Source organism: Sphaerodactylus townsendi, linkage group LG05, assembly GCF_021028975.2.
Source record: "Sphaerodactylus townsendi isolate TG3544 linkage group LG05, MPM_Stown_v2.3, whole genome shotgun sequence".
NCBI classification, from domain to species: Eukaryota; Metazoa; Chordata; class Lepidosauria; order Squamata; family Sphaerodactylidae; genus Sphaerodactylus; species Sphaerodactylus townsendi.
This window is the reverse complement of record NC_059429.1, coordinates 3,984,633-3,994,123: the sequence shown is the minus strand read 5'-3', so window position 1 is coordinate 3,994,123 and position 9,491 is coordinate 3,984,633. Positions and strand designations below refer to the sequence as shown.

At 51.3% G+C, this 9,491-nt stretch overlaps 1 long non-coding RNA gene across 1 annotated transcript; it reads left to right on the top strand.

Annotated features, from left to right (window-relative positions):
• Nucleotides 1-1,312: 1,312 nt before the first annotated feature.
• Nucleotides 1,313-7,737, top strand: LOC125433652. The gene is made up of 3 exons (XR_007244643.1): nucleotides 1,313-1,428; nucleotides 4,934-4,988; nucleotides 6,119-7,737. It is a non-coding gene; the product is annotated as an uncharacterized LOC125433652 (long non-coding RNA).
• The last annotated feature ends 1,754 nt before the right edge of the window (nucleotides 7,738-9,491 follow it).

The following is a 9,491-nucleotide window of genomic DNA, read 5'->3' as shown; positions in this document are numbered from 1 at the left end:
CCCCACCCCCCCCCCCCCCCACCCCCCCCCCCCCCCACCCCCCCCCCCCCCCACCCCCCCCCCCCCCCACCCCCCCCCCCCCCCACCCCCCCCCCCCCCCACCCCCCCCCCCCCCCACCCCCCCCCCCCCCCACCCCCCCCCCCCCCCACCCCCCCCCCCCCCCACCCCCCCCCCCCCCCACCCCCCCCCCCCCCCACCCCCCCCCCCCCCCACCCCCCCCCCCCCCCACCCCCCCCCCCCCCCACCCCCCCCCCCCCCCACCCCCCCCCCCCCCCACCCCCCCCCCCCCCCACCCCCCCCCCCCCCCACCCCCCCCCCCCCCCACCCCCCCCCCCCCCCACCCCCCCCCCCCCCCACCCCCCCCCCCCCCCACCCCCCCCCCCCCCCACCCCCCCCCCCCCCCACCCCCCCCCCCCCCCACCCCCCCCCCCCCCCACCCCCCCCCCCCCCCACCCCCCCCCCCCCCCACCCCCCCCCCCCCCCACCCCCCCCCCCCCCCACCCCCCCCCCCCCCCACCCCCCCCCCCCCCCACCCCCCCCCCCCCCCACCCCCCCCCCCCCCCACCCCCCCCCCCCCCCACCCCCCCCCCCCCCCACCCCCCCCCCCCCCCACCCCCCCCCCCCCCCACCCCCCCCCCCCCCCACCCCCCCCCCCCCCCACCCCCCCCCCCCCCCACCCCCCCCCCCCCCCACCCCCCCCCCCCCCCACCCCCCCCCCCCCCCACCCCCCCCCCCCCCCACCCCCCCCCCCCCCCACCCCCCCCCCCCCCCACCCCCCCCCCCCCCCACCCCCCCCCCCCCCCACCCCCCCCCCCCCCCACCCCCCCCCCCCCCCACCCCCCCCCCCCCCCACCCCCCCCCCCCCCCACCCCCCCCCCCCCCCACCCCCCCCCCCCCCCCCCCCCCCCCCCCCCCCCCCCCCCCCCCCCCCCCCCCCCCCGCCCCCCCCCCCCCCAAAAAAAACCCCTAACCCTTGAAGTGTGGAGGACAGCCAAGCTCGTCCAAATATCTGCACCGGGATACAGCCCCCCTCGTCTTCCCATTCAACGTTGCCCTCTGCTTCTCTCGCAGAATGTTGGCCAACATTCCATTTCTGACCCAGTTCCCTTGAATGGCAAGTTCTCCTAAATCAGTGGTGGCGAACCTTTGGCACTCGAGATGTCATGGACTACAATTCCCATCAGCCCCTACGTTTGGCCATGCTGGCAGGGGCTGATGGGAATTGTAGTCCATAACATCTGGAGTGCCAAAGGTTCGCCACCACGGCACTAAATCCTCCTTATTCAAATGTCTTCCTTTTCTACATTTTAGAAGGTGAGGAGGAGGATGAGGAGGACGAGGAGGAACTGGATGAAGATGTCGTAGATGATGAAGAGGACGAGGAAGAACTGGACGGAGAAGAGGAAGAAGATGGGGTAGAAGATGAGGTGAGCATCGGAGGGCTGCCTTTCCTTCCTCCCTTTCAAGAGCTTGGTGGTGGGTCCATGTCGTCTTGGGAGCGCCGCTCTAGCGGAGTCTTCAGTTTTTCGTGGGAACACCTAGCACGTGTCACTGTCACAACTGTGGTGGTTCATAAATTATTTTGCTCTGGTTTCACTTTTCCTCAAAGAAAAAAGCAAAACTATAAATTAGGTTTCTTTAAATTTCAACAAAGGGAAAAAATGATTGAAATGAACCTCCAGAATCTTCCAAGGTCTCCTTTCAACCATCTCAGGACGGCATGCCTTGCAGTAACTCTTTGAGGTGGGCTGGTCTGAGAAGAAGAGTAATTGTTTCAGGGAATAGAGACTTGAACTCACAACGTAACAGTCCTGGTCTGACTGTGCCAGGGGTCTGCAACCTGCGGCTCTCCAGATGTTCATGAACTACAATTCCCATCAGCCCCTGTCAGCATAGCCAATTGGCTGGTGGGAATTAAGAACATAAGAAAGATCCTGCTGGATCAGACCAGAGTCCATCTAGTCCAGCACTCTGCTACTCGCAGTGGCCCACCAGGTGCCTTTGGGAGCTCACCTGCAGGAGGTGAAAGCAATGGCCTTCTGCTGCTGCTGCTCCCGAGCACCTGGTCCGCTCAGGCATTTGCAATCTGAGATCAAAGAGGATCAAGATTGGGAACCGGAGATCAACTTCTCCTCCACAAATCTGTTCAAGCCCTTTTTAAAGCTATCCAGGTGAGTGGCCATCACCACCTCCTGTGGCAGCATATTCCAAACACCAATCACACGTTGCGTGAAGAAGTGTTTCCTTTTATTAGTCCTCATTCTTCCCCCCAGCATTTTCAATGAATGCCCCCTGGTTCTAGTATTGCGAGAAATAGAGAAAAATTTCTCTCTGTCAACATTTTCTACCCCATGCATAATTTTATAGACTTCAATCATATCCCTCCTCAGTCATCTCCTCTCCAAACTAAAGAGTCCCAAACACTGCAGCCTCTCCTCATAAGGAAGGTGCTCCAGTCCCTCAATCATCCTCGTTGCCCTTCTCTGCACTTTTTCTATCTCTTCAATATCCTTTTTGAGATGTGGCGACCAGAACTGAACACAGTACTCCAAGTGCGGTCGCACCACGGCTTTATAGAAGGGCATGACAATCCTTGCAGTTTTATTATCGATTCCTTTCCTAATTATCCCCAGTTTGCCTTTTTCACAGCTGCCAGGCATTGAGTTGACATTCCCATGGAACTATCAACTAAGACGCCCAAATCCCTTTCCTGGTCTGTGACTGATAGCACTGACCCCTGTAGCGTGTATGTGAAGTTTGGATTTTTTGCCCCTATGTGCATCACTTTGCATTTTGTTACACTGAACTGCATTTGCCATTTCTTAGCCCACTCACCCAGTTCATGAACATCTGGAGAGCCGCAGGTTGCAGACCCCCGACCATTCCATCACATCCCCAGTTTTTGCTTCTCAAAAGCAGCATTTTGAGTAGAGGCTTTATTCCAGTGCAATTTTCATAAAGCTTCCAGTCATATTTAAATGTGTATCAATCCAACCACATATCACCATCCTCTTGGGTCCCAATGCGTCCTCGTTGCTGAATGACCTTTCTGGTATGCAGCCACATCACACGCATGCTGCTGTCACCCCACAGCGAACTCAAAGAGGACGGCAGGGACAGCAGTGCCTTTAAGCACCGGAGTCTGCCGGTGGGAGGGTTTTCCCGGGAGTGTGTATCTGGCCTTCCTCATTTTGTGTGGACGCTTCCCCCCGTTCAAGATCATCTTCCACAAAGTGCCGGACAAACGCCTATCATTTTGTCAGGCCGTTGCTTACGGGTGGGACTGCAGGGCAACCAAGTGTGACACGGCCTGGGCAGGTTCTGTATTTTGTCTTCTGGTGGGCCTGAGGCTGAGAGGTTTTTCCTAATCTCTGCTTTTGGAGCTGTCTGGAGAGGGCTCTTCTGTAGGCAATACTTGAGGCTCCCCTGCAGCCTTTCTATAAAATTCTGAATCCAGTGTCCAGGAAAATACGAACTATCCCCTCAAACTTTCTGCTCAGCATCGTGGTTAAGAGCAGTGGATTTAGAGATTCCACGCACCTCCACATTAGCGGCAGACTTTAATAATAATAATAATAATAATAATAATAATAATAATAATAATAATAATAATAATAATAATAATAATAAATAATGCCTTTATTTGGCATAACAATAATCATAACACAATTAAAAAACCTGAGATAAAAGGTACACAAATACAAAGGTTTAAGATAGAATATAAATTATTGATTGCGCATCACCTCCCGTAAAAATCGTGCTACCAATTCACAAGTTTCATCGTCAGAATTGTCCAGAAGGAAAGGAAGTCTACCTGATTCTCCCATTTCACTAGGTATCCTAGAAAGAATACTGGAATATTTTGGTCTGATATTAGCAAATTTAGGGCAGCAAAGCAGTTGATGTGCCAACGTTTCAATTTGTTGTTCACCACAAGAGTTGTTCACCCTTTCGCTCATTTCCAAGTTGTTAAATCTACCACGCAATAAAGCGGATGGGAAAACATTGAAGCGAGCAAGTGTGAGGGCTCTTCTCTGCATAGGATTAGTCAAAAAATACAAATAGGGAGCCATCCTGTTTTGATAGAGGGGTATTGAAAGATGTAAGGGTGAACAAGTTTTCATAGCAGCCCTAAATAAATTAATCCATTCGCTTTCCAACAATTTTTGTTTTAACAAGTTGTAGGATTCTGAACTAGATAGCGGGAAAAGCGAGTCGAGAGATATACCAAGTGATTCAATCTTTCTTTCGATCAGAGAGAACCATGGATTAGCCTGAGTTTTATTATTGTTATTGTTGTTGTTGTTGTTGTTAATTAAATTTGGTATTCCGCCCTATCCCCGAAGGGCTCAGGGCGGTGTACAGATAAAACATCAGCTAAAAGCATACATATAATTAAAACAACAGTCATATCTTAAAGCATCGCCCGCGCCCTTACGAAACCCTCTTAATGCGAAATAATGGGTCCTGATGGTATTAGGGCCCATGGGGGTAAAGAGGAGGGAGCAGGGGCACCCTCAGCGGCCGGTCTCTCCAAAGACTTATCTGGAGAACCTGGGTTGATTCCCCACTCATCCAAATGAGCAATGGACTCTTATCTGGGGAACTGGATTTGTTTGTGTCCTCCTGCACATGAGTGAAGCCTACTGGGTTACCCTGGGCTAGTCACAGTTCTCTCTGAACTCTCAGCCCCACCTACCTCACAAGGGTGCCTCTTGTGGGGAAGGGAAGGAGCTGAAGGGATTGAGTTTGTCAGCTGCTTTGAGACTCATTGTTTGAGGAAAGCAGGATATAAATTCACACTCTTCTTCTAGAAGTGGAAAAAATAGGTTCGGGTCGTGGGTTGAATAGTATGGATCTAAATTTATATTGGAGCTTTGATGCGGAGAGGGCAAGTTTGACAGGATTCTTAACCATTCCTTTGATCATTAGGAGGAAGAAGAAGATGAGGAGGGAGAAGACGAAGATGACGATGAAGGTGACGAGGGTGAGTGTCTCTGAAATACTGGTGGATAAGGAGGTTTATATCGAGCTCCGGAAGGAAATATAACGTAAAGAATCCCCACCTCATGCTAATTTGATGAATTTTGTGTCTTGCGTTGTCTGACACTGTTTAGATGTTTAGTTGATTGTGTTTAGTTGATTGTGTGAGGGAAGAAAGACCCAGCGCCCTCGTGCCCGGATCAGCTCCTCTCGTCAGTTGGAGAGGGCCGGAAGTAGCCAGCTGAGAACCCTTCTTCCAGTTTTTGTTTTATTAAAACTGAATGTGTGTGTGTGTGTGTGTTCTACTAGCATTTTCTCCTGACATTTTGTCTGCATCTGTGGTTGGCATCTTCAGAGGATGCAGGCAAAACGTCAGGAGAAAACGTTACTGGAACACGGCCATGCAGCCCAGAAACCACACAACACCCCCGTGATTCCAGCCATGACAGCCTTTGACTATATATATATATTGTTTGTATTGGTCTTGGATCCTGACCTTTGGCTGAAAAGTAGGATTGAGAAAATGGTTTCAGTGATTCTTGGTCTAACAAACTATGATAGATTAATACGCATGATTAAAAAGGCACGTTTTCTGAACAGTTTTGTAGAAGTTCCCCGCTCCCCCCTTCAGTTAGTGACAAGTGGCTCCAGGCGGTGTGTGTGGATTTCCCCACTCCCATCTTATTTGCACAGATAGGGAAGGCGAGAAAGAGCGGGGCTCACTTGCAGGGGTCACCCTATCAACTTTTTGAACTGTTACCATCCGGCAGACGATACAGGTCTATCAAAACTAGGACCAAGAGGCTTAGAGACAGCTTCTACTCTAGAGCTGTGGCGATGCTGAACTCCGTGGCTTCGTGTTGATGTGTTTGGGGCTGTGTAGGGATGGGTGGAGGAAGGGGAAAGCGAGGATGGGGCATGAGTCTGAAACTGTGTGCATCGAGGAATGCTGCAGTACATTTCGTTGTGCGTGCACAATGACAATAAAATGCTTATGCTTATGCTTTGTGGCTTGCGTGGTGTCCTGGCCGGACGCTCTGAACTTTGCCGGGGCGGGGCTGCCTCAAGTTCTCAGGTGTTCAAGGACAACTGAGTTGACCACCCCTTTCCCCTTTTTGAAATCCCTCCTCGCAGATGTCCCGCAGGGCGAGAAACGGAAACGAGAGCTCGAAGACGAGGGAGAAGAGGATCCGGAGGACGAGGAAGACGAGGAAGACGCCTGACTCCTCCTCCTCCTCGCAAGCCAATCAGTTTTGAGGACTGTGACTTTTCTCACCCTGGCCTCCACTGTTGTGTCCCACGTGAGACTGTAACGAATTCTCCCCGCCCGTCCCGCAACGGCATCTCTGCCCCCCCTCTCCCCCCCACACCCCTCTTTGTATGGCTGCAACTCCCACAGTATATTTTTTTAAAACGTAGAAGAAGAAGAAAAGCTGTAGGCATTTTGGAAAAGTGTTCCTCCCCTCCACAGAATGCTCACTTCTTGTGTGACCCCCCCCCCCCCCGCCACCACTTCCTGTTTGGGTATTTCGTGACCAAAGGCATTCTCGATTGGGTGATTTGTAGGGCAACTCCCCGCTTCCCCTCCCACCGGCAATATATATTTTTCCTCCCATCCCCAGTTTTCTTGGGTTTGGCCTTGTCGACTCAAACCCGCCTCTGTTTCCTTTGGGCACGGCCAACGACATTGCTGCTGGCTTCTGCTACGACGGACCCGACCCCCGCTGCCCCCTTTCGACAGGCATTCTGGGAGTGTCATGGGATTTCAAGGCTAAACCCAAACTCGGGGCTGCATGGCGTTTGGATGTTTCTTAGCCTGTTGAAAGGGTTGCTGGATGGTTGCCGTGGAGGGGCCACGGGTTCACCCGGGGTTGGCTTTGCCTCTACCGAACCCGTGGCCCACGGAAGAGGAGATCCTCAACAAAGTTCACCTTTAAACTGGATTATTGCTTTATTTTCAAAATGTTGCTGTGTTGCTATATCTTGCCAGCCCTTGCCTGTCAGGGAATACCCCATTTTGCTTGGTGTCATTAGTCCCCTGACCCCCATAATCCCCTTTCAATACAGATTATGTCCTTTAGCAAGAAGGGAAGTTGGAAGTGACTCACCTTGGCTGTTTCTGAGTTTACTTTTCAGGCGCACTGGGATCATTTACTGGTAGCCTTGGAGTATTGTCGCTCACCTCCCCAAATCCACTACATCCTCGATGGTGCAGTGGTTAGTAACTGCCATCCTTGTTTGCAGAGATATGTGTGTGGAGTGGTTGTCCCTCTGTATCAAACTTAGGTTACTCCAAAGATGATTTTGGGGAGGGGAACCGAGTGAGGCCAAGGAGAGTTTGCATATTGCTAATTGTTGTTTTCCCTGTTCTCGAGACAAAGAGACCAATATATGGGTATTGGCTAAGGAGGTGGGTGGAAAAAAATTGGAGGTAGACCCCCCCCCCCCCAACTTTTTTGTGTGCAGTGAATATTGAGCCTCAAAAATGGAAAAAAATAAAAAGACGTGCCTGGATTCAAAAGAGCGGTTTGGGCTTGAATTTTCCTCCCCCCTCACCTCATCTAGTCATTTGAGATTTATGCATTAGCCCTAGGAAAGTTTGACTTCATTTCGTTGAGACTAATCCCGAAAACCAGGATTTTTGTTGTTGTTGTTGGGGAGAGGGGAGGTTGGTCCTTTTCTATCTATCGTTTTGTTTTGTTATGAAATTTGGATAAAACTTGTAATAAAAAGACTGAGTTTTTAAAAACCAATTGTACGTTGGGTTAATGCTTTACTGGGGGTCATAGGGCAGGGTTTGCTTAACACAGCAATGGAGGAGGAGGGGCAGTAAACCATACTGAACAATGTCTTAAAGCAACTAATACCCTGTTTCCCCGAATGTAAGACATCCCCGAAAAATAAGACATAGTAGAGGTTTTGCTGAAATGCGAAATATAAGGCATCCCCCCGAAAGTAAGACATAGCAACGTTTTGGTTTGGAAGCATGCCCGACAAACAGAACACAGAACAATAAGACATCCCCTGAAAATAAGACATAGCGCAACTTTGGGCGCAAAAATTAATATAAGACACTGTCTTATTTTCGGGGAAACACGGTAGCAAAAGTTTGTAAAATTGGCACCGGGTGAACCTCTCTTGAGAGGGGTTCCACAGTCGGGGCCACCACTGCAAAAGACCTGTTTGGGGTGCTCCACCATTCAATCCAGGAAAGCAGAGCCTTGTATGACTAATCCTAATGGAGGAAAGAATCCAGCCAATGATAGTATTTGTACAGGCTGAGAGGCCCTCCCTCATTGGAGAATTTCGCCTGTAATAAATTCAGGGATGCTCCATATTTTTCTCAAGCTGTCCATTTGGGGATTTGTAGGACGGACATCAGAAAAATGTTTGTGGTTGCGACTACCTGAATTGACAAGAGATGCCAGGTAGATATTTTGATCCAAAGTAAAACCCCAGAATCTAACCTTTTCAATTAAAAAAAAAACTATGCAGAATTGTAATTTAATTTGCCATACGCTGGACCTTCCTTATTTAGAGTGCCCTCCCTTGCATGCCACCCCTCCCCCATTCCCTTCCCTTGCATGCCACCCCTCCCTCTCCTAGGGTGGGTGGGCCATGTCCAAATACCGGGCCCCTCCCCTCCGTCTACAAAGGTGGGTGGGGCATGTCCAGAGCAAAGACGGTCCAGCACATGGAGACTGAAGTTACAATTTTGCTTAGTTATTTTTGCTGAAAAGGGTATTATATTATGGCGCAGGAGGTTAAGAGCTCGTGTATCTAATCTGGAGGAACTGGGTTTGATTCCCAGCTCTGCTGCCTGAGCTGTGGAGGCTTATCTGGGGAATTCAGATTAGTCTGGGCACTCCCACACACGCCAGCTGAGTGACCTTGGGCCAGTCACAGCTTCTCGGAGCTCTCTCAGCCCCACCTACCTCACAGGGTGTTTGTTGTGAGGGGGGAAGGGCAAGGAGATTGTCAGCCCCTTTGAGTCTCCTGCAGGAGAGAAAGGGGGGATATAAATCCAAACTCCTCTTCTTCTTCTTTAGTTAGCTGACCAACATCTTGCAAGCTTTTGACTCTATCCTACATTTCTTGGGCTGGGTGGGTTGTCCAAGCATGAAGGGCTCATTTGCATATATGAGTTGCATATATTTTAACAGAAATGAAAGTATTTTATTTTTGAGGCGTGGACTTGGGCTGCTGTCTTAAAACGACCCACTTGGCTGCTAACCAATACTAAAGATCTGTTTAAGTGGTGCAGTCCTTTGCATGGCCACAAGATGGTGCTAGTGAAATACAGTAACTTCTTTTGCTGCTCCGCCAGGTGACTTTGTGGTCCTTTTAAATTGGGGCAGGGGCTGATGGGAATTGTAGTCCATAACATCTGGAGTGCCAAAGGTTCGCCACCACTGGCATATCTTGTTTCATCCAGTGACCTCCAGGAGGCGTTAGAAACACCACAAAGGCCAAGGCCTCCCAACGCCACACATCTCTGTTGCTGCAA